The sequence below is a fragment of the Cupressus sempervirens genome, chromosome 9 (genome assembly GCF_028749045.1).
Source record: "Cupressus sempervirens isolate cs-2001-9-10 chromosome 9, ASM2874904v1, whole genome shotgun sequence".
NCBI classification, from domain to species: Eukaryota; Viridiplantae; Streptophyta; class Pinopsida; order Cupressales; family Cupressaceae; genus Cupressus; species Cupressus sempervirens.
In genome coordinates this window covers 777,674,823-777,702,134 of record NC_143126.1, presented here as the reverse complement: position 1 = coordinate 777,702,134, position 27,312 = coordinate 777,674,823, and positions in this window count along the sequence as shown.

Sequence of the window (27,312 nt, the reverse complement as noted above, 5' to 3'; positions counted from 1 at the left end):
AGGATCAATCTTTAAAGTACCTAGAATGTAAGTCCATCTTCATTGCTCATGAGCAATTCATCACACGGGTACATCTAGGAATGTCCTCATTGCCTCCTACATAAAAAGAATCCAATATTAGAAAATGTTCCCTAAGAAATAATAGTTCAAGTGAAATAAAAACATGAAAAATGAGAGAAAAAAAGATGAATCTACTTACCAATGGGCATTGCCATCACATCTATGGTTATGCCACCTATTGAGTGAGTTTTATTTTTTTTGTGTTGTGCCAAGATCTCTCTATTTATATACATACATACTTACATACATATACACATATATATACATATACATATGTATATATGTGTGTGTGTGTGTGTGTATACAAAGATACATACATTTATAGAGATCACAAGAGCATGACAACCGAGATGAAAAGATCACAAGGGCATGACAAAAAAATGTAGTGGTCTAAAGGGAACATACATACATATATACATGTATGTATGTATATATGTATATAAATAACAAACTCTCATGTTGTCAACAACTCCTAGATGAAAACTAATAACTAAATGCATTTATCCTAAGTAAACTTAAGTAAAAAGTAAATAATAATAATAATTTACACTAACACCCCCACTTAAGTGCAACTTAGGGGAGTGCACTTAAGCTCACAAAAGTTATGATGTAATGCATAATGGGTCCTAGCAATGAGGCCATGTTAGGTACCCATGTACAAGTGCAAAGAAATGCAACCTTTGAAAATGGGAAAAGAGGGAAAACCACATAGGAAAAACCCTTCCTCAAAAAGAGGTAAGTACAAACATGCTAAAAAAACATGAAGGAAGGAAGGCCTCAACAAGACCCCCTAAGGACAACTTCTGTAATCCAAAGCATAGACCTGAAATGGCTCAAGAGACTCTCTCAAAACTATAAGTACAACCAGCTCCCCCATGAGAGATAGAAAAGACACCAAAGCCCCCCCAAAATAATGGAGCCCCTAAAGAAAGAATCGAACCAATGAAACTCCAACGTAAAGGAAACAAGGGAAAAAAATAGGTGAACCATTGAATGAGAGGGAAAACTAGAAGGCCTAGCTGATGCTCAAAGAAGAAAGTATGAGGATCATGAAAGGGAATCTCCAACGTAGGTATGATGACACTATCATGAATGTCCACTATAGAATCTACAACAGGTGCACCTAGAGGCTTGATGAATGGAGCTAGAGGATCAGGCAAAGAAAAAGAAGAATCTTGCTAAAGAGAAAAGACCTCAATTGGATGTGGTGCAAAAGTCAAAATAGGGATCTTAGGAATAATACAAAGGTTCAAGTATCCTAACTACACCACATGATGTTCCTATGAAAGAGAAGAAGTGTGCTCTAACAATGGAGATGGTGGACCAAAGTGTGAGAAGGTGTAGAGACAAGTGGAAGGATCAATTGCCCCTATAGAAATAGGACATCTTATTGCACCGATCCCAAATGAAGACTAAATCTATAGTGAGCCTTATGATTGATTTCACTACAGATTCAATCTTCATTCAGGATCATGCAATAGGAGGTCTTATTGCTACAAGGGTAGTTGATCCTTCCACTCGTCTCTACACCTTCACGCACTTTGGTCCACCATCTCCATTGTCAAAGAACACTTCTTCTCTTTTGCAGGAGCATCATGTGGTGTAGTCAGGATACTTGAACCTTTGTATTATTCTTGAGATCCCTATTTTGACTTCCACACCACATCCAGTTGAAGTCTTTTCTCTTTAGTAGGATTCTTCTACTACTCTATCTGATCTTCCAACTCCATTCATCAAGCCTCTAGGTGTACCTGTTGTGGATTATATAGTGGATATTCATAATAGTGTCATCACACCTACTTTGGAAATTCCCTTTTAGGATCCTCATATTTTCTCCTTTGAGCATTATCTAGGCCTTCTAGTTTTCCCTCTCATTCAAGGGTTCCCTTGTTTTGTTCCCTTGTTTCATTTGCATTAGAGTTTCATTAGTTTGATTCTTTCTCTAGGGGCTCCATTATTCTGGTGAGGGCTTTGGTGTCTTTTCTATCTCTCATGGGGGGTTTGGTTGTACTTATGGTTTTGAGAGAGTCTCTTGAAACATTTTTGGTGGAAGTTGTCCTTGGGAGGTCTTGCTGAGGCCTTCCTTCCTATTTTTTTTAGCATGTTTGTACTTACCTCTTTTTGGGTGAGGGTTTTTCCCATGAGGTTTTCCCTCTTTCCCTATTTTCAGAGGTTGCATTTCTTTGAATTTTTACATGGGTACCTAACATGGCCTTGTTGTTGGGACCCATTTTGCATTTCATCTTAGCTTTTGTAAGCTTAAGTTCATTCCCCTAAGTTGCACTTAAGGGGGGATGTTAGAGTAAATAATTATTATTTACCCTTTTACTTAAGTTTACTTAGGATAAATGCATTTAGTTATTACTTGTCATCTACGAGTTGTTGACAACACTAGAGTTTGTTCCTACCTTGTCATACTTATCCTCTTACCTTCTTGGAGGGTAATTCACTTTTCATGGATGTATGCTTAGTTGTCATACTTATCTCCTAGCGATTTGTAGCTTATTCTAGAAGCTTCCTAGAGGCCTTTATAAATAGGCTCTCCTAATGTAATATCATCTCATATTGTATAGAAATTTTATTTTTCATTGTTGCAATATAATTTCTCTCACTTTTTTGAGTTGATGCGAGCTCTTGTTCCTTCCTTCTTCAATTTCTCTTCAACAGGTTATTTGCATGCAGGTGATCTCGGTGCACTATGAAGTTGGATTTCATCAACTTTTACATGTATTTAAATAAATAAAGAGAGATCTTTTTAAGGTTCTAAGTGACTTACCTCAAGATCCTCCACAAAAATAATGTAGACTAGAAAAAATGGGCAAAGTTTGCAAGAAAATTTACAAAAACATATCATAGTAGATATTTTAAGAAATAAACAAGAACTTATGGCTTCTACAAGGGAATGATCCTCATGATTATCGCATTTATGTACATAGAAATAGAACTTTCTTCTTCAAATCCTTACAATTAACTCTTCATTGAAGTTATTCTTCTAGTAGTGAGAATAGCTGTTACAAATTCTTGGGAGCCAAGGGACCCTGAACCTATGCTACATTTTCTGGAGACATGGGAGAATTTATTATAGGCTTTAGTACTTCATAACATTATAGATCATATAGTGATGACCAAATTAATAGTAGAAGTAGATAGTTGGGATGCAGAGATCACAAGGGCATGACAACAAATTCTTATGGAATTGTCATAACATTAGGCACAATAAAATGAACAAGATACAGAGATCAAAAGGGCACAGTAATGAGATGCATAGATCACAAGGGAACGACTACAAAATGTAGTGATCACAAGGGCACATACATACATAGACATACATATATGTATGTATGTATGTATGTATGTATGTATTTATGTATGTATGTATGTATGTAGAGAGAGAGAGAGAGAGATCTTTTTAAGGTGCTAAGTGGCTTACCTCGAGATCCCCCACAAAATTAATGCAAACCAGGAAAAATGGGTAGAGTTCACAAGAAATTTTACAAAAACATATCATAGTAGATATTTTTAGAAAGAAACAAGCAGAACTTATGGCTTCTGCAAGGTAATGCACCTCATGATTATGGCATTTACATAGAAGTGGAACTTGCTTCTTCAACTCCTTACACTCAACTCTTCATTGAAGTTATTCTTCCAATAGTGAGAATAGCTGCTACAAGTTCCTAGGAGCCAAGGGACCCTAAACCTATGCTACATTTTATCAAGACATGGGAGAAGTTACTATAGGCTTCATTACTTCATAACATTTTGGATCATATAGTGTTGTCCAAATTAACAACAGTAGATACTTGGGATGCAGAGATCATAAGGGAACAACAAAAAATTCCTATAGAACTATCATCATATTAGGTACAATAAAATGAATGAGATTTAGAGATAAGAAGGTTGCGACAATGAGATGTAGAGATCACAAGGGCATGACAACAAAATGCAGTTATCACAAGGGCATATACATACATACATGGATGCATACATACATGTATGAATGTATATATGTAGAGAGATTTTTTTTAAGGTGCTAAGCGACTTACCTTAAGATACTCCACAAAAATTGTACAAACTAGGAAAAATGGGCAAAGTTCACAATTTTTTTTACAAAAATATATCATAGCAGATATTTTTAGAAAGAAACAAGTAGAACTTATGGATTTTGCAAGGGAATGAGCCTCGTGATTATGGCATTTACATAGAAGTAGAACTTTCTTCTTCAACTCCTTACACTCAACTCTTCACTAAAGTTATTCTTCTAGCAGTGAGAATAGCTACCACAAATACTTGGGAGCCAAGGGACCCTAAACATATGCTACATTTTTTGGAGACATGGGAGAAGTTACTATAGGCCTCAGTACTTCATAACATTTTGGATCATATAGTGATGCCCAAATTAACAATAGTAGTAGATACTTGGGATGTAGAGATCACAAGGGCATGACAAAAAATTCCTATAGAATTGTCATCATATTAGGTACAATAAAATGAACAAGATGCAAACATCAAAAGGGAGTGACAATGAGATATCAAGATCACAAGGGCACGACAATGAAATATAGCAATCATGAGGGCACAACAATGAAATCTTAGATCTCCACATGATATATACATACATATATAAATACATATACATACATATACATACACACATATATACATACATACATACATATACATATATGTATGTATGTATACAAAGAGATCTTCTTTAAGGTGCTTATTGCATCTTAGCACAACAGAAAAATCGATTTAGCTACATACATATTCCAGAATCCAAATAATAAAACAATAAAACTCACTCAACCCATGCTAAGTGACTTAGCTCAAGATCTTGCACAAAAATAATGTAGAGTTAATGGGAAATATTATATATATATATATATATATATATATATATATATATATATATATATATATATATATATATATATATATATATATATATATATATATATATATATATATATATATATATATATATATATATATATATATATATATATATATATATATATATAGTATGTAGGGGAAATATTGCCCATTAATAATGACATTAAGTCTACCAATACATACATGGTTACATCCTTGGCTTCCATTATTGGGCCAGCATATGGAGCCTTTATATGCAATCATTTGTTATAAATTGGGGAATGTGCTTCATGCCTAGCATTCAAGTGATGCATCTACATATGCAATTTTATCACCTTGGAAAACTATATTTGATCCTGCTAGTCGAGAATGGCTAATTGTTCCTTTTATTGTATCTAATCTAATGACAATTCTACATAAATTTGTAATCAACCAAGCTAATAAGCAACTAGAACAATTTAAATAGGTTATGGCTCAACATGTTCTATTCCTATTTATCATATGGTATTTGTCTCTTCTTCTCTTTGGTTAAGAGCATACCCCCAAAATGGATAGAGTTAGCAAGAAATTTTACAAAAATAAACCATAGCAGATATTTTTAGAAAGAAACAAGCAGAACTTATGGCTTTTGCAAGGGAATGAGCCTCATGATTATGGCATTTACACAAAAGAAAAGCTTGCTTCTTCAACTCCTTACACTCAACTCTTCACTGGAGTTATTCTTCTAGCTATAAAAATAGTTGCTACAAATTCATAGGAGCCTAGCAAGCCAAAACCTATGCTACATTTTTTGGAGACATCGAAGAAGTTACTACAAGCTTAAATACTTCATAACATTTTGGATCATATAGTGATGCCCAACTCAATAGAAATAGTAAATACATGGGATGTAGATATCACAAGGGCATGGCAACAAATTCCTATATAACTATCATCATATTAGGTACAATAAAACAAATGAGATGTAAAGATTAGAAATATGTAGATGGATCTCACATTCATTAATTAATAAAATATAGCATTCATTCATTATCACATGAAGTAAAAAAAATTATGAGCATCCATAAAATAATCTCATAATGTCCAAAGCTAACATCTAGCATTAGTTCATCCTTTAACATTCATTAATAGTAGCATATAAACACATAGCATTCAATAACATGTGAAGTAAGGTATTTAAACATGCCTCAACAAACTATGATTTAATTTTGGATCACCTACCTGATTAGTTTGGAATCTTGTTCTCACCAAAAATCATAAAATATAAGAACAACTGTGAAAAAAAAAGAGAGTAAAAATATGATTATTGTGCACCAATAATGTTTTAAAGCTCTTTTGGCACAATTGTTCTTACAATTTTTGGCTCAATCTCCAACTAGTTAGTATGTGTTTTGAAAAATTATTCTTGGACTGTAAGTCAGGAAAAAGAGAAATATCAAACTTGAAAAAGATGTACATAAATGCAATTAATTTTTAAACTTAATTTTTACAAACTTACAAAAAGAACCATAGAATTATAAGAAAATGTTGTGGTTTGTACTATTTGAAAATTATAGTTACAATTTATTGTTAATCTTAGATTTATTTTTATGCTTAAGTCATTTACTTAGTTCATGCCGAACAAGTAATACATGTCGAGCAACAAATATTTAGTATGAGCCGAGTAACTAGTAAGTGTTGAGTCACTCAAGTGCCAAGAATATAGTATGTGCCAAGCTATTCAAATTTTGAGTGATCAGTGGATACTGAGTCATTCAGAGGCCAAGTTATAGAATTGAAGTTGTAGTTGATGTCGAGCATCAAGGACTTCAAGTGTCGAGTTACACAATTTTGACATAGTTGTTTGTAAAGGCACAAACTTCTATGTAAACCATTTTTGGGCTGACTTAAGGATTATTTTATGATCTTTTGATGATAAAGATGAATCTTAATTGTGAATCCTTATGCATTGCATTGCATCCAATCAAAAAAAGGGAAGGATTAATTGGCAATATGGGTGAATCACTACCATTGATTCATACCTAACCCTAAGTCTCCTAGCTCTTCTTAAAGAGGACAAACCCTAAACTTTTTATTAATGCTGAAGGAGAATTGAAGAGAGTTTTCATGAAAAATGAGAGCATTCATGGTGATTAAGGTGTTATAATTTGAGTTACATTGCAGAATCAATTAAAGGAGAATCAAAGAAAGGAATCAAAAGATAGTAGAGATACATCTGATCATAAAGGATCAAGTACACATTAGTATAGAGGTGATATGACATCAAGCAACAAAGTGCTAACTAAAGGATCATTGCTGAGACATTTTAATAGGTGAATCAGTTAAATCTCCTAATAAAGTAGTCTTTATAGGCTATTGTAAATCCATTAATAGGGTGCTTACTTCATTGTAAGTTAAAGTCCTCTTACCAAGCACACTTCTAACAAGGTGTCAAAATCCTTTAATAGCGTAAGAACTAACAATCTTGTAAGCCTTTAATAGGGAAAACCTTTCATAGAGTAGATCATGTTCATGATCAAACATTGTAACCTTCATTGGATACACTTTATTATTGTGGTAGTGAAAATTTGTGGGTGTCCTCCTCACCCCAATTTTACCTTCTCCTTTGAGGGTTTTTGGGTAACCAAATATCTTGTGTCATACATTTGTTGAATATTTTACTTTCATGCTATGGATGTATATGCTTAATTTTTTATTTTAGTTTATATGCATAGTTTTTGAGATGGATGTGTGGTGAATGATTTTGAGGTTGAAATTTTTCAGTGTTGATTCACCCACCCACCCTAGCAAAGTTTACTTCCCTATTGTATTTCCAACAATTGGTATCATAGCTTTGTTCTTTGAAAGTAAAGCTTTGCAGCTTCGATGGAAGTCTATAATTGGGAAAGAGTATTGAGAACCAGATGATTGAAATACAACTTTCCCTACATCAGTTGAATAAAGAAAGAAATGAGTTAAAGAGATCAATGAAAAGAAGGAAGGAAATTTCTATTGAAGAAAATGACACACAATACCAAGAGATTGACACTATTGAATTTTTTATAGATGGAAACACTAATCAATTTGATGCAATAGTTATAGAATTGATGGAAAAGAGTGGAACCCTAACTGAAGAGGTCATAAATCTTAAGATAGAACAAGAAGTCCAATCTGTATTACTATGTGAGGTGACTGAGCAAAAAAAGAAAGTTGAAGAGGACAAAGTCATGATTGAAGATGATAAAAGGATTTTGACCAATAGACTAGAAGAGAACACATCATAGGTAACTAGGATTTCTAACATGTAATTAGAAACTTTGGGTCAAATGATGATTGCAAATCATGAACTAAATGCAAAGGATATTGAGATCACAACACTAAAGTTGTGGAATGAACAACTAAGAAATTATCTAAAAAGAGAAAAGAGGTTTGCTGACAGTTTCAACAAACCTAGTGAAGCCATCAAGTACTTTGAATAATTGATGAGATCCCCTAGATCCAACATTGATACCTCTGGATTGGGTTACACTAGTACTGAAGAAGGAGAATCATCCAAAAGTGGTGAAGAAAGAAGTAACAAAGGCAAGAACACCAAACCTACTTGTCATAATTAGGGCAAGATAGGTTATACTACTAATGTTTGCAAGAGAAAGACTACAAATCAGAATCCTAAGTAGAATTTCATGGGTCATTGTCACAAATGCAAAAAATAAGGACATTAGGCACATGAATGTAGAAACAAGACCATAAGCACACAAAGATTTGAAGGATACTACTATAATTGTCAAAAGTATGGACATAGAGCATATGAGTGCATATCCAAGCCCAAATGGTCATCAAACAAGTAGAAAAAGGTAAAGTGCAATGGAAAATCTTATAATTGGGATTATAATACAAGGTATAGTTGTCACTATTGTCAAGAGTATGGACATGTTGCTAAAAGTTGCATGAGAACACATTTGAGAGGTGACTACAAAAGATGGTTAAGTCAAACCACATGTTTTAGTTGTTTGAAGATTGGTCACATAAGAAGGAATTTTCCAACAAGGTCAAAGGCACCAAGCAATGAGTTCAACAAAGGCAAAGGAAAGACAGATATTGAGAATGTCAAAGATGAGATGAACAAGACATGAAAGAGAAAGAAAGAATGTAGCATATCAAGTTCATATGGGATCACTATACCTAATGGATCACCTCCAATTAAGTAATCAAGAGTTATGTGTGGGACTGATATTTAAAAGATATACTACACATCAGTTCCAAGGATTTTGTTCTCAAAAGATTATATTTTCATGAAGAAAGATGCAAAGAATTGTGAAGAATCTAGCAAAAATCTTTAAGTTTTGTTAGTTTTCATGTTAATGTCAAGCATGAATAATTTCACTATGGTTTCCAAGTGAAATGTTTGTTGATGTTGAGCTATCAAAGGTGATATTTTTGATTGAGCTCTTAGTGGTTTTCAAGCAAAACAAAAACTTCATGGAAGTCGAGTGAGTTAAAATCTCTATTGAAGCCAAGCTTATAGTTGTGTAAGCACTAAGTATTAAATGCAAGATTTAAAGGCATAAATAATCGATTTCTACTCATTTGACATCATTCAAATTTGAAGGAAAGAGTGAAATATGATTGAAGAGATCATTCCAAGTGTTTGCGAGTAGGATTCAAAAGTTGCTCAACATCATCACAGTAGATTTGTAAAGGTATTTATCATGTGTTGAGCTACGTCATTTGAATTTTCATAAACCCTAGTTTACATTATGACATCTAGTTCTTTAGATCTTAAGGTTAAAGAGGTTAAAGAATTTTTGAATGTGCAATTGATAAGAAATGAGATCAAACAACTAAACTTTAGAGCTATTTCTAATATTGCTTATAAGCAAGGTCCATTTGGTGCATTGTCGATGATACCACCTTGAGTTTTGATGATTCGAGATGTAAGATGTTGCTACACATGCAAGGTGGGTAGTATAGGTGACATGGAGATTAGGGAAACCTATGGGAAATCATGTGAAAATGGAGCACTAAAAGATGAATTCAATATTATAAAGAGAAAAGGGTTAACCCATGCCCTAGATTTCCCCAATATTTTTAAGACTGAATGGATAAAGATAGTTCTAAGTAGAATTCATGATAATTCTATATGGTTGGATAATGGACTAGTGAAGATTACAAAGAAAATTTTACATAGAGTAACAGGGTATCCAACACTTGATCGACCTAAAACTATGAGAAATGAATCTAAAGAGGTCATTGAGAAGAATATAGGGGTAGTGTGAAACAAACTAGGCATGACAATTGATACTATCACACATCCCCTATTTGCATTTGTAGTGAGGATAATAGCACATAAATTCTACCAATCAAGTAGGCTCAATAGTGTACCATGTATTGTTGTTGACATGGGCTATAAGATAGTCAAGAAGGATCATATCTATGACCTTGCCAAGTTGCAGATGCAATAGTTGTCAAAAAATTTGGGAGTTATAAGGAAGAGCAAAAGTGCACAATGTAAATTTGGTTCAATTCTTATATTTATATTATTTTATGTACATAATACATTCCCCACATTTGGTAAATTTTCCTGGAAAACAAACATATCTAATACAGTTTAGATAGGTGAGTTTATTAAACAACTAGGAAACAATTTTGAGTTAGTTATGACCAACTATTTTGAAGATTTCAAGAAATCAATGAAGGAAATGCTAAGGATACCAATTTCACTAGTTAAGAAACATTTCAATGATGTTTTCTTTCTAGTTGAAACTAATTTTACATATGTTCAAGTTGTTGTTCCAAGGGTAAGGTGGCTAAGGCCACTAGGCTATGAGATCAATGTTGATGAAGCCTTTGTAGTAATAACATCATTACTTGCAAAAGATGTAGATGTTAAGGCTACTACCTTTGGGAACTATGATGTGGCTAAATCTAAGATAACTATGGATTTGAAGACTATCTCAGTCACAAGGAAGAAAAACAAGATTTTCAAGAAGCTAAAAGAGAAATTTGGTGAAGGAGCAGAAGAAGAAGAAGAAGATATACCAGCTCAAGCACCATTAGCCTTAACTTAAGGTCAAGGATAAGATCAAGTAGAAGAAGTAGAACTTGAAGAAGGTTTCAAGGGAAAAGAAGCTAGTGAAACACCTAAGAAAAAGAAGAGGAAAGCTAAGACCCCAACTATTCACAAACCAAGGAAGGTTGCAAAACCTAAGCCTACAATTCTCTCTACTAGAGGAAGCACAAGGGCTACTACCAAAAAGGCTCAAGAATTAGATAAGCCAAAAGAGAAGAGAGATGGACTAGCTAGAAATGAAGAGGAGCCTAAGAAGAGATCAAGAAGAAAATTCATAGCTTAAACTAAATCTGAAGAAGAGAAGACAAAATCTAATGACAATAGCCAATTTAAAGTGGTAAGTCATTTTCCTTCAGATTTAGATAATATATCTAATAACATAGGGAATAATGTTGATTTATCTAGTCTCACACATATTGAGTATGAAAAACTTGGAAAAGTTGAAATGAACCAAGTAGAGGATTGAATGTATGCCATGATGGAACATTCAAACAAACTCCAATTGAGATTGCCAACTCACTACGCAAAGATCTATATGAAAAAGTTGAGCAGAAGTGGTAGTATATGTTAGATTATGGTGACTGATCAGGAAAGTACTATACATAAAAAAAAATTGGGTTGTGGCCAACATTGTAACCAACATATGGCCGACATATGGCCGACATGTTGTAACCCTAAAATGGCATAAAATACTTGTATTAAAGGGCTTAGGGTAAGATATTTTTCATTATGTTATGTTGTGATGTGAAATTGGTTCTTGCAGTGGTATTGAGGTGTAAGGGATTACAGATTGTAATCAGGTTGTAATCACTAGATTGTAATAATATCGGACTTTTTGTTTGGTGGATGTAGCCCAAGGATTGGGTGAACCATGTTAAATCTTGGTGCCTTGTGTTCTTTTCTGTGTGATCTATTATTTTTTGGTATTGGTTATATTTGCATGTAATTGTTATTTCTGTCTATGGTTTAATCCTAACAAGTGGTATCAGAGCGAGGTTGTCTTTTAGTTATCCTTTGCAAAAAAGTCTCATGGTTGAGTGGGAGTCTCATAGTTGCGTGGGAGCAATGGTAGATGAGGGTAAGCTGAGGGTTGATAGGTTTAAGGGGAAAAACTTTCAATTATGGAAGATGCAAATGGAAGACCATCTTTATCAGAAGGATTTATGGAAACCGTTAGAAGGCAAAGCCAAGAATTAGGGTTTTAAGTCAAATGATGAATGGGATATTTTGGATAGAAAGGCACTTGGAAGAATTTGATTATGCTTGGCATCATCGGTGGCATTTAATATTACAAAAGTGAAGATAACAGAAGAGTTGATGAAAACCCTAGCGACACTGTATGAAAAGCCCTCTGCTTCAAACAAGGTATTTCTCATGAAGCATTTATTTAATATGAAAATGGAAGAAGGTGGATCTATTGCAGATCATTTAAATGAGTTTAATACTATTACTAGTCAGTTATCTTCTATGGGTATCAATTTTGATGAAGAAATTAGGGCTCTCTTGATTTTATGTTCTTTGCTTGAAAGTTGGAATGGCTTGGCAATGGTTATGAGTAATTTTGTTCCTGGATCTAGTACCCTAAAATATGATGATGTGATCAGTGTTTTTTTGAGTGAGGAAACCCGTAGGAAATCTTCAGGTGGATCTACATCAAGAATTTCTTTGAATGCACAAAGCAGGGGTAGAATGATTGAGAGAGGAAGTAACTCTAGAAATTGTGAGAAATCAAGAGAAAAGTCAAAGGGGAAGATGTCTCAATTGAGAGGATCGAATGACTACTAGTACTGTGGTAAACCAGGTCATAAAAAAGAAAGATTGGTGGAATCAAAAGAAAAATGAAGGAGATAAACCAGATGGAGACAAGGAGGCAAATGTGGTAAGTAACAAATTCGAAGAGGATTCTTTCCTTCTATCTTTAGAAAGTGTTGATGATTCATGGGTTTTAGATTCTGGTGCTTCATGTCATGCTACTCCTCATAGAGGTTATTTCATTGATTATGTCCAAGGGGATTTTGGACTTGTTTATTTGGGGGATAATGAACCCTATTAGATTGTTGGAAAGGGAAAAATTAAGATAAAGTTGCAGAATGGGAATCATTGGTTACTACATGAGGTAAGACATGTTCCAAGGCTAAGTAGGAATTTAAGTTTAGTAGGGAAACTCGGTGATGAGGGTTGTGTAGTTACTTTTACTTTTAATGATAAAAATTGGAAGGTTTCAAAAGGTTCCCTTGTAGTAGCAAAAGGGGTGAAAGTAGGCACCTTATATCTTTGTACAGTTCATATTGTTCCTTCTACTTTGATTGTGTCAGAGAAAAATGAATGTTCAGGAACAATTGTTGCAGTTGAGTAGGGAGAACAAGTAGCTATTGTAGATTCTGATACAGTGCTATGGCACAATAGACTTGGGCACATGAGTGAGAAAGGTATGAAAGTGCTTCATTCAAAAAAAATTTAACCAGGTCTAAAATGTGTTAATATGGATTTCTATGGAAGTTACATGTATGGAAAATAAAAGAGAGTGAGTTTTGTAAAGACTGCGAAGGAAAACAAAAAGGAGAAATTAGAGCTTGTGCATATTGGTGTATGGGGACCAGCTTAGGTATCTTCCCTTGTTGGCTCTCATTATTATGTTACATTTATTGATGATGCAACTAGAAAAGTATGTGTTTATTTCCTTGGATAGAAATATGATGTATTTTCAACTTTTAAGAAATGGAAATTCTTGGTTGAAAATGAGAATGGTAAGAAATTAAAATGTCTCATTTATTTCCTTGTTGGCTCTCATTATTATGTTACATTTATTGATGATGCAACTAGAAAAGTATGTGTTTATTTCCTTGGATAGAAATATGATGTATTTTCAACTTTTAAGAAATAGAAATTCTTGGTTGAAAATGAGAATGGTAAGAAATTAAAATGGTGGTGAGTATTGTAGTCATGAATTTGAAAGTTATTGCTCCACTAATGGTATTCATAAACAAAAAACTATTCCAAGGACTCCATAGGAAAATGGATTGGCTGAACGCATGAACAGGACTATAATGGAACGTGCAAGGAGCATGAGGTTGCATGTTGGGTTGCCCTTACACATGTGGGTAGAGGCTATCAATACTGCTATATATTTGATTAATAGAGGTCCCTCTACTCCTTTAGGTTGTGGTATTCCAAAGGAAGCATGGACTGGTAAGAAGGTGAGTTATTATTTTCTTAGAACCTTTGGTTGTGAAGCATTTTCTCACATAGATTCTAAAAATAGAACCAATATAGAAGCTAAGTCAAAGAAATGTGTATTTTTTGGATATGGCATTAACAAATTTGGTTATAGGATTTGGGATTTTCAAATTTAGAAAATTGTAAGAAGCAGGGATGTTATATTCAATGAGAATGTGTTGTACAAAGATCTGTTGTAGCAACATGAGAAGAAAGAAGATGATTATGTAGTGTTGGATGATACTCCAAAAGCTAATGTTCTAGCCATTCCTCATGATGTGCAACAACCGCAACAACAAATACCACACACACCGGTGAATGTTCGATGGTCAACAAGGCAAATTAGACCTCCACAAATATTTTCTCACTCTTTGTATTCTATTTTACTTACTAATGTTGGTGACCCTGAAATTTATGATGAAGTTTTGCAGGTGGATACTAAGATTCAACAGGAGTCTACAATGAAAGATGAAATGGACTCTTTGTTGAAGAATAAGACATAGGGTTTGTGCAAGTTTCGTGCAGGTAAAATAAGTGGGTTTATAGGTTGAAAGAAGAGGAAGGAGGTAAGAAAAGATTTAAAGCTAGGTTAGTTGTCATAGGATTTGTACAGAAAAAGGGAATTGATTTTGATGAGATATTTTCTCCTGTTGTTAAAATGACTTCTATCCATCCTATTTTAAGTCTTGTGGCTACTGAAGATTATCATTTAGAGTAGTTGGATGTTAAAACAACCTTTCTTCATGGAGATTTGGATGAAGATATATATATATGTCTTAGCCATAGGGATTTGCAGTCAAAGGTAAGGAGAACTTAGTGTGCAAATTGAAGAAAAGTTTATATGGCTTGAAGTAAGCACCTCGGCAATGGTATCTAAAATTTGACATTTTTATGCATGAGCATGGTTACAGTATTTGTCATTTAGATCATTGTGTCTACTTTAAAAGGTTGGGTGATGATAGCTACACTATTTTATGTTTATGTTTTGATGATATTCTTGTTGTTGGGTCTAACATGAATCACATTAAGGGGTTGAAAAGCCAATTAGCACATGCATTTTCTATGAAGGATTTGGGGGCAATAAAAAAAATCCTTGGTATGAAGATTTGTAGAGATAGGAAGAACATAACATTGATGCTATCTCGAGCTGATTATGTGGAGAAGGACATTTCTCTATGGAGAATGTTAAAGCTATCAACACATCTTTACTTTGTCATTTGAAGTTGACTAAGGAGATCTGCCCTAAGACACAAGAAGAGGACGATAAGATGTCCAAGGTACCCTATGCTTCAGTTGTAGGAAGCTTGATGTATGCCATGGTATGTACTAAGCCAGATATTGCACATGCAGTGGGAGTCATTAGCAGGTATATGAGTCATCCAGGAATTAAGTATTGGAATGCAGTCAAATGGATTCTCAAATATTTGAGAGGAACATCCAACAAGTGTTTACATTTTGGGGGCTCTATTACTAATTTATAGGGCTATGTTGACTCAGATTTGGTAGGGGATATTGATACCAAGCGGAGTACTACAGGTTATGTCTTTACTGTTGGTGGGGCAGCTGTGAGCTGGATTTCTTAGTTAGAGAAGGTTAATGCTTTATCCACTACAGAGGTAGAGTATGTAGCTGCTACAAAGGAAACCAAGGAGATGATATGGCTTCATTTCTTCTTGGAAGAATTGGGACACCCTCAGAGGGATAATTATTTTTTTATAGATAGTCAAAGTGCCATTCATCTTGCAAAGAATTCAGCTTTGCATTCAAAGACCAAACACATCCAGTTATAGTATCATTTCATTTGGTTAGTTTTGGAGGATGGACAGTTAAAGCTAGAGAAGATACATACAAATGATAATCTAGCAAATATTTTGACAAAGGTAATAACAAGGGAGAAGTTGACCTCCTCTTCAGCTTTGGTTTGTCTTCTAGACTGAACATGAATAAAAGAACAGTAGAGTCCAAGGTGGTTTGATCCAGTGGGAGCCCCATGCAGTAGCGATATTGCTACAGGATCAGTCTCCAAGTGGGAGATTGTTATTTAATGTGGAGCCTGATCAGTCCCCAAGTGGGAGATTATTAGATTGTGGTGACTAATTAGGAAAGTACTGTACATACTTCATAAATTCTTTGGGGTTCAAGTCGTGGCCGATGTTGTAGCCGACATATGGCCGACATGTTGTAACCCTAAAATGGCATAAAATACTTGTATTAAACGGCTTAGGGTTAGGTATTTTTCATTATGTTATGTTGTGATGCAAAATTAGTTCTTGCGGTCGTATTGAGCTGTAAGGGATTATAGATTGTAATTAGGTTGTAATTATTGGATCGTAATAATATCAGACTTTCTATTTGGTGGACATAGCCTAGGGATTGGGTGAACCACATTAAATCTTGGTGCCTTGTGTTCTTTTCCATGTGATCTATTATTTTCTATTATTGGTTATATTTGCATGTAATTGTTATTTCTATCTGTGGTTAATCCTAATAGTATAGTCTAAACATAGAAAGACAAATTAGAGAGATTACACTTACACAAGTGATGACATAATTGGATAGGGAAACAATGGCCAAGGAAATAAAGAAGCATAGTGGAAAATTGCACCAAAATATAGGGCTTTCAACATATTGCAAAATAGGGTTGAGGATGTTTTACAAAAGACCACTTTGATTTGGAAATCATTATATGGTTTGACAAGACCCAAGGCAATAATGCAGACACCTATTGACATAGGTGAGTACAAAGATGAGCAAAAATAGGTAACTAAGGGGATTATAGTTGACACTAACATAGTTACACAAGAGGAAGGCAATGAAACACATGAAGATACACAAGCACCAATTAAGGATGAGTACCAGACAAAATAGAGTGTACTAGATATACTAGTGACAAGTGAAAATCCTCCACATGAGGTAAATATAGAAAGTAACAATGTAAAGATTAAGGATGTTTCTGATACTATCACTTAGAACATCAATCCACTTATAGAGGAAGATTTGAAGAAGATATTGGTTGAATCCACTACCCAGGCCAAATTTTTTGAAAATCATATACTAGTGACTGTTGATGAAATTGAGAAGGTGGAAACACTATCTACAAGAGAGGAAGTACAAAAAAAAGAGACATCTATAGCCCCTCTTCAATTCACATTAATGCAACCTACACTACCCATTGTGGTATATCAAAGGAAGGAGACAAAATCTTCCACTATTAGTGCATTGATGCAAGGTACTCCAGTCTTAGTTAATGTAATGGAAAAAGAAACTAACAAGGATGAGACAGTTGGAGAGCATAAAGATGAACCCAAAAAAAATTAAGAAACAAAATTTTCAACAAGTTAGGTAGATACTCTTGCATTGAGAACACAAGATCGAGGTGCAATTGAGAAGGTAGAAAAAGCAAAGGACAAGATTGAAGAGCTAGGTATGACTTCCAACCTTAGGAAAAAATTGCAATACAAACACTAGTGATTTTACTAGAATTTGTGACTTCTCCTAGTCAAGCTCTTCATAGGCCGAGTATAGAAGCTATACCCCTACAATCATCAAGGCCTAGTCCAAGCACATCCAAGGTAGATGAAGTCACATTATTTGTTGATGTGAACTTGGATGAAGTGATTGAGTTGCCCAAGTTTTCTTTTGCAACCATCACCATAGAATTTATGAGTATAGTGTAGGATGCTCCTGCAAAGAAGAAGAATCAAGAACTACTCAGACAAGAGCATAGGAAGAAGAAAGCTTTCATAGATATCAAGTACATTTTTCTTGATGCATTTAGCTTGCCAACACCAAAATCCACAAAACCTATCATAGAAAAATTAACCAACATAGTGGAGAAGGTGAATGACATAGACCTAGATTCAAATGTTAAACTACTTAGATGATCTAAAGAAAGTTTCAATATAAGGTAGATGAAAATATATCAAGTGTTGTTTTACTATCATTGGTTGAGTTAGCAACCAAAATTGATAGTGTGATAAGATAGTAGAGAACATTTTCTCTTTGTACACCAAATTATGCAATCCAACACTCTTCCCACAAGAAATAAGGAGCCACATACTAATTTTGGAGATTCATATATAGTCATCTAGTATTACTCTACCAAAATCTCTAGTCCATAGTGAGAAATGTTTCAAAAACCTCCTCAACTCCTAGAGTTGGTTAGCAATGCTACATACAGATAAAGCAAACATTAAGGCTAAAATGATCAGCATTCTGTCTATCTTGACTCTACATATGAAGATAGTGCACAAGGAACTAGTCTTTGTAGAAACACCCATGAAGAAGATCTATATCTTTCTACTGATGAAGTCTTAGTCCACCTTGCTAACGAACTAGCCATCCAAATCAAATCATTGAAGGTAGTTTGTGATAACTAGGATGCAGCTTTGAAAATAATGCTACAAGTCCACAAATCATTTTTAGAAAAATAAACTCTTCATGTCTAATCCTTTGACATAAGTGTCAAAATGGGGGAGAAAAAAATTGGGAGAAATATGAAGGGAGAACTAAGAAGTATGGGGGAGATACTATTTTTGAGAATAGAGATGTCATTGACAGAAACAACCTACATAACAAATCTACGCAACAGGAGGAATGATTTTGGTTTAGATACAAAATAACACAATCAACTTAGGGGGAAGTTATTAAATTTTGAGGTATGACTAATGAGTCATAAGCTTTTGCAAAATTTTGAACTTTTTGAAGTTTTGTATGTAAGTGGATATTATTTGAGTTATGCTTGAAAGCCTAAAGGTTATTCATACATGATCAAGTATTTTTCCACTCATGTCAAAGGGAGGGATTGTTAATCTCAGATTGGTTTTGGCATATGAGTGACAATATACTTAAGTCATTTACTTAGTTCATGTTGAACAAGTAATACATGTTGAACGTAAGTTGTCAGATAGTATATGTCAAATGACAGATATTTAGTATGAGTAGAGTAACTATGAAGTTTTGAGTCACTCAAGTGCTAAGTAGATAGTATGTGTTAAGCTATTTAGATGCCAAGTGATTAGTGGATGCTGATTTATTCAGAGGCTGAGTTACAACAATGAAGTTATAGTTGATGTCGAGCATCAGGGACTTCAAGTGTCAAGTTACATAGTTTTGACATAGTTGTTTGTAATCGAACAAACTTCTATGTAAACCATTTTTGGGATGACTTAAGGATTTTTTTATGATATTTTGATGATAAGAACAAATCTTAATTGTGAATCCCTATGCATTACATGCATCCAATTAGAAAAAGGGAAGGATTAAGTGGTAGTATGGGTGAATCACTACCATTGATTCATACCTAACCCTAAGTCACCTAGGACTTCTTAAGGAGGAAAAACCCTAAAAAAATTATGAACACTTAAGGATAATTGAAGAGATTTTGCATGCAAAAAGAGAGCATTCATGGTATTAAGGCATATTAATTTGAGTTACATTGTAGAATTAGTTAAAGGAGAATCAAAGAAAGGAATCAGAAGATAGTAAAGATACATCTGATTAGAAAGGATCAAGTACACATCAGTATAGAGGTGATCTAACATCAAGCAATAAAGTGCTAACCAAAGGATCAGTGTTGAAACATTTTAACAGGTGAATCAGTTTAATCTCCTAATAGAGTAGTCTTAATAGGCTATTGTAAATCCTTTAGTAGGGTTCTTACTTCATTATAAGTTAAAGTCCTCTTACTAGGCACACTTCTAATAGGGTGTTGAAATCCTTTAATAGGGTAAGATCTAACAATATTATAAGCCTTTAATAGGGAAAACCTTTCAAAGGGTAGATCATGTTTCATGATCAAACATTGTAACCTTCATTTGATACACTTTACTACTGTGGTAGTTAAGATTTTTGGGTGTCATCCCCACCCTAGTTTTACCTTCTCCTTGGAGGGTTTCTGGGTAACCAAATATCTTGTGTCATATATGTGTTGAATATTTTACTTTCATGCTATGGATGTATATGCTTAATTGGTATTTCAGTTTATATGCATAGATTGTGAGATGGATGTGTGGTGAATTATTTTGAGGTTGATTCAACACCACCCCCCCCCCCCCCCCCCACCTCTCAAAGTTTACTTCCCTCTTGTATTTCCAACAGTGATAAAGTTATATACCTTTGATTCAAAAAGCACAAATAATGGAAATGAAGTATTGCAAAAGGTGCAAGCTCAACTCCACCCCCCATGTGGATGGCACTATTAAGTAGAGAATAGTTACATCCATACATACATACATGGTTAAGTGCTACCTAACTATGTCCAAGGCGTCTACACATTGAAGGCATACTCTGCCTACCAAGCTACCTACCTACCCGTATCCATGGGATCAAGACCCTTGAACTACTCACTCTAACAAATATTTAGTTTTGATTTTTAATTGTTTTGATGTATTCGTATTCCTATAACCACTGGTGAGCTTTACTTACTTAATATAACTCTTCACCATCATACACCCACTCGGGTGAATTAGATAATTTTCTATAATTACAATATTGTAATACCCTGGTGCAACCTTTGTGTTTTAGTTTGAAGTTAATGTAAATTTAACCTATATACATCCTACCTCACTCCTTATATAGTTATATTTAAAAGCTTGTGACAACACTCATGTCCATGCTACATGTTGAGTGAGTTTTATTGTATTTCTATTGCGTCATGATTTCTTTGTTTATATACATACATACATATACACACATATATATATATATATACATACATATGTATGTGTGTGTGTATACATACATACATATGTATACAGAGATCATAAGGGCACGACAATGAGATACAAAGATCACAAGTACATAGGAACAAAATTTAATCACAAGGGCATGACAACAATATCCTAGATCTCCACTAATCTCCATGATCCACAAGATCTCTTTACATATATATACATACATACATATACATACATACATATATATACACATATATATACACATACATACATACATACATACATACATTTTTATATGCAATTTTATCACTTTGGAAAATTGTATTTGATCCTGCTAGCTAAGAACAACTGATTGTTCATTTTATTGTACCTAATCTGATGAAAGTTCTATAGGAACTTGTAATCAACCTAGCTAATCAGCAACTAAACCAATTTAACTAAGTTATGGCTTCTTTCTTTCTAAAAATATCTGCTATGATATATTTTTCTAAAATTTCTTGTGAACCCTACCCATTTTTTGTGGTCTATTTTTGTGCAAGATCTTGAGCTAAGTCACTTAGCATGGGTTGAGTGATTTTTATTGTTTTATTATTTTGATTTTGGAATATGGGCTTTTTTTTATCATTGGTTTTGTTCAAGTCCTAAATTTAATGAAGTAACAAAGTGGTTTTTAGGGTGGAAAGGAATATGTAATGAGGAGGAAACTTGAAAACCTGAATTGTGAAATGTTGAAATGAAAGCTATCAAGGATCAAACACCTATGGAAAAGCTACAACACAATGTGAAGTTGGTTTTAACAAAAAAGGAAAAAAACATGACATAAATCATTCCCTATTTTTTTTGATTATGGAGAGTTGGATGTGAAAGAGGGTGGAGAGATCCAAACAAGGGTGGAAAGCTTTGAATATTGGTGGAGATTTTATTGTTGCACCCTTGTGATTGTTACATTTCATTGTCGTGCCCTTATGATCTGTGTATTTCATTGTTGTTCTCTTGGTGGAGATCAGTAGACATGTAGGATTTTATTGTCGTATCCTTGTGATATTTGCATTTCATTATCGTGCCCTTGTGATCTTCATGCCCTTGCTTTGCTATTTCACTATTGTATCATGCCCTTGTGATCTCTATGCCCTTTGCAACATGACAACATTTAGGGTCGAGTTGCGATGATAATTTATGACAACAGTGTAATTTGTGGTGTTTGGTTCCTAATGTAGTAGTACTTACTCTACAATTTTCTTCAAGGGGGGAAGAGGTACCTATGTAAATGTTATTTTATTTTCCTTCTAAACATGCATATATTCATATTTCCCCTAGCACTTGATCACAAGGGTACAACAACTAGATGCAAAGATACATACATATATATATATATATATTATCACCTTGGAATATTGTATTTGATCTTTATTCAATCACCAAGAGATAATATAATTTGTAAGTATAGATTTCTACATACTTTGTTTGGTATGAATAGTTTTGATTGAATTCCTCTAAGGAGAGAGATTCTACTCATGATGATAATGGCTCTATTTATTGGGTCTTTAGAGGAGAGATACTTATAGAAGATTAGATGGTGGGGTAGGAGGAAGATGGTTGTGTGAATGACTAATTGGGAAAGTTGCAAAAAATTAAGGTGTCAGTTGCAAGTATTTTCATTAATTTGATAAGGAATCAACTTTGAAAGTGGGATGATCAAAATTAGCATGTCCATCCTTATGATAAATGTCTCTATCTCATAATATAAAATTGCCTCAAATGACAAGCAACAAATTAATAAATATATGGAAAATCAAAAAAACATTCACCTATAATATTTTTGAAAGAAAAAACATAATAAAAACATAATCTAGTGGAAAAAGCCATGAGTTATGTGGCTCCACATTGTGGCTATTCCACTATCCAATAGTGGGAACTCTTCACGTTAAATATGAAGATCTTGAAATTCAAAAAGATAACTATCAGATATCTATAGTTGTGTTTTAGTGATAACAAGTATATTGTCTAATTTTAAGAAAAATAATAGTCTTAAATGTATATGATTAAATGAAATAAATAAGAGTACTAGTTGTAGATTATGTTCAATAAAATGTTCAATAAAACAAGTATGAAGCAACATAAATGGATCATCTGCTTGATCCTATTATGACTTAATGTGAATGCATCTGATCATTACCTGAATGATATTATGCATGAGATCTTTACTCAATCACCAAGAGGTAATATAATCTGTAAGCACCAATTTTTTATATACTTAGTTTGGTATGAATAAATTTGATTCAATGCAAGGATAATTACTTGTGTAAATTCAAGTTATGAATGATTAATTTAATTTAGCAAAAGTAATATGCAAGTGTGTATGTATGCATGTAAAGCAGTTCGCATAGTAAACTAATTTACATACATACATGCATATATGTATACAATCATCATAATCAATTATTCTTGAATCTAACCAAAGCTATTATATATGAACAAGAGGTACATGTTTAGAAGGAAAAGAAAATAACATTTACATAGGTACCTCTTCTCCCCTTGAAGAAAATTTTAGAGCAAGTGCATGAAGATCACAAGGGAACAACAACAAAATCCTAGATCCCTATTGATCTCCACCAATATTCAAAGTTCTCCACCATCGCTCAAATCTTTCCACCCTCTTTTGTGTGTAGCTCTCCACAATCAATCAAAAAAAATGGGGAATGATTAATCCACAATCCACAAGATCTCTCTGTATCTATATACATACATACATACATACATATACGTACATATATACATACATACATGAAAACAAAAATGTAATTTCTAAGAGTTTACAATTGTTCAAAAAAAAAATGTTTTACAAGAAAATACATCTAAAGGTACTATGACATTGGAAATAGCAGTTAAACTGGTGTAGTTGTTGATTAACTATTTTGATTACTTTATTATTATACTATCCAATGGTAATGTTATTATTTTGACATACATGAAGACATTATTATGTATACATACATACATGAAAACAATAATGCACTTTCTAAGATTTTACAATTGTTCAAAAAAAATTAATGTTTTACAAGAAAATGCACCAGAAGAACTATTAGCTCAGAAGCAAGAAAATGGTGTTGAAATAGTACAAAAAGTGTTTTAAATGAGAGGTCCACAAGTGATGGTGTTGACCAATTTAGAAAAATTGAATGCTAAAATGAAAGCTATCGATGATCAAACACCTATGCCAGAGTTACAACACAATGTGAAGTTGATTTTAGATAAGGTGGAGGCAGATATTCAAAAGTTTGATAATCAAAATTTAAGGCATAAGAGTGAAGGAGAAAGAGTAGCTTTAGAAAGAGAAGGAGATGGAGCAGCTTAGAAAGGAATTGGTTGGTAGAAACAATAGCTAGACAACATAGAGGATATTTTGGGAGCCACTGAATAAAATTGAAGAAAGTGTTGCGGTAAGTACTATGACATTGGAATCACTTGTAAGTGTCTTTGGGAATTTACAGTCTAAATATCAAATTCTTATAAGAGTGTTTCAAGTAGTGGCACAATCTCCTTGTGATGATCCCAAGTATCAAATTCTTATAAGAGTGTTTCAAGGTTAGGAACCACTTCAACATCCTTTGCATGGTTTAGAGGTAATGTCATTGTAGCAAAGGCTTCTTCAAGGGAATGAGCCTCATGATTATGGCATTTACACAGAAGCAAAACTTTCTTCTTCAACTCCTTACACTCAAATCTTTACTGAAGTTATTCTTCAATTCCTTGCATGTGCAATTTTCTCATATTGAAAAATTGTATTTGATCCTACTAGCTAGTAACAGTTGATTGTTCATTTTATTATACCTAATCTGATGACATTTCTATAAGAATTTGTAATCAACCTAGCTAATCAACAACTAGATCCATTTAACTAGTTATGGCTAGTTTCTTTCTAAAAATATTTACTATGATATGCTTTTGTAGAATTTCTTGTGAACTCTACCCATTTTTCCTGGTCGGCATTATTTTTGTGGAGGATCTTGAGGTAAGTCACTTAGCACGGGTTGAGTGAGTTTTTTTTTTTTATTAATTATTTGGATTCTGGAATATGTATGTAGCTAGATCATTTTTTTGTTGTGCTAATATGTAATAAGCACCTTAAAAAGATCTCTAAATATACATGTTTAGAAGGAGATATAAAGAGATACCTATTTATAAGGAAAAGAACCCAACATTTACATACCCTTGAAGAAAATCACAAAGGTAGGGAATTGTAACTAAATCATAGAGCAAGGGCACAACACAGCAACAAAATCATAGAGCAAGGGCATGACATGGCAACAAAATCATAGAGAAAGGGCACATCAATGGAAAATAGAGATGACAAGGGCACAATAACCAAATTACAAAGCAAGGGCATGACAACGAAATGCAGAGATATCTATAGCAAGAAAATCATAGGGCAAGGGCATGATAATGAAATGTAGAGATATATTAGAGGAACAAAATGAACCAAGCACAAGGGCATGATGATGTTCGGAGCTCTCCACCCTTATTCAAAACTCTCCACCTTCTTTCACATGTAGCTCTCAACACAATCAAACAAATGGGGAATGATTTATGTTGTGTTTTTTTCTTACACTCCTGTGTGTGTCACAATTATGATACCTACGTCAGTATTGCGATAGCGTCAAGGACAATTACAAAAAATATATATGAAAATCAACATAAATTACACCATCGTCTCAAATTATCATCACAATTTGACCCTAAATGTTGTAGTGTCGTGAGGATGGGGAAACTAGTCATACCTCTCAAGTATCATGTCATTCTCATCCTTAGCCTATACAAGCACTCAAGACATGGATGAAGAAAAATATATAACTTATCTTTTTAATTTATCTCAAGGCATGGGGGGCAATTATTTTAATTACTATATTATCACTTATTACACAACTTACAATGAGTTACCCTAGTAACCACTTTGAGCTCTGACCCCATTGCAAGCCACTTCCATAGACATACACCTAGACTACCTTCCCAAAACTCACAAACCACAATTGTGCCTCATACCACAAAGGTAATATTGATCAAATTTGGTTCCTTAAAAGGCACAAAAATAACACTGATTCTCAAAATCCAAATTCTCATCAAAAGAAATCTCAATTTAAATCATAAAGTACATCATGACATCAATCAAATAATCATAAAGAAATATCAAAAATGCCTCTAGTACACATTCTAACTTGGCTAACTAAGCAACCCACAAAGAAAATTATCATGAAAATAAACATCACAAGACTATAAATAAAATATAAGAAAACACATAGTTTTCAATCATATGATTTAATTTCTCTTGTTTGATTTGGGCCATAAAGATGTATTTGAAAATAAAGTAATAATATACATGTTAATATAAATTGCTAAGCTAATATACTTATTTAAATTAATAATCTCTTTGTGCATATAAAATATTATGTTATTAATCTAAATAATCTTAAATCATAAATGATTTAATGAATAACATAAATATATATTATTAGATTAAAGATTAATATCAATTTCATTTCTAAATTATTAATTTGACTTCTATTTGAGTCCAATATTAATATTTACATTTCATTTAATTCATGATGCCAATGCCACTAGAAATAACCTAAACTTGAATTTATAATATTAATTAAGTTATCTACAATTTCTCTCATAATATTAACTATTCATAACTAGATGATTATATAGTGAACTCCACTATAGCTTCTCATAAAATATAACTAAATCACAATAATATATTTATTAATTTGTAACTCCAATTGCATTAATAAAAATATAATAAGTTATAACACAATGTCTTTTTTAAAAATAATTGATATTAAAAACCCACTTATAAGAAAATTGGTATTTATTTATTTAATTCTCAAAATAAATAAATAATATTTTTTTAAAAAATAAATGATTTATTTTATTTAAAAAATTCTAAAATTAGGCAAGAGCCTACAACACAACAGTAAATTGTGAGCCTCTTATTTGGGAGGTCTTGGGTTCAAATCTACTTGAGATTAATAAATAATAATAATTAATCAAAACACATAATAATTCTAATGAATATTGGCTTCGGCCTTTACTGATCAAAAGTTTTTTTTTTTTTTTTTAAATTATAAAATTAATAACTTATCATAAAAAAAAATTAAAAATAAATAAATCTAAAAATTACATTATATTTTTTTAAATAAAAATAAACTTAGTATTTTCGCATGCCTTTGATCTATCAAATCATGCAACCAAATTATACTTAGTTTTTTTTATCTTTAGTATATTTGTTTTCACATGCATGCATAAGTTTAGTTACAACATGTTTTCCTCTTAATTAATCTTTTTTTTTTTTAATAAATTTTGCAACTAAATTATTTTAAATATAAGAAGAATATTTATCTTTATTTAGAAAATTCATGATAATCACATAGTTCTTATGAT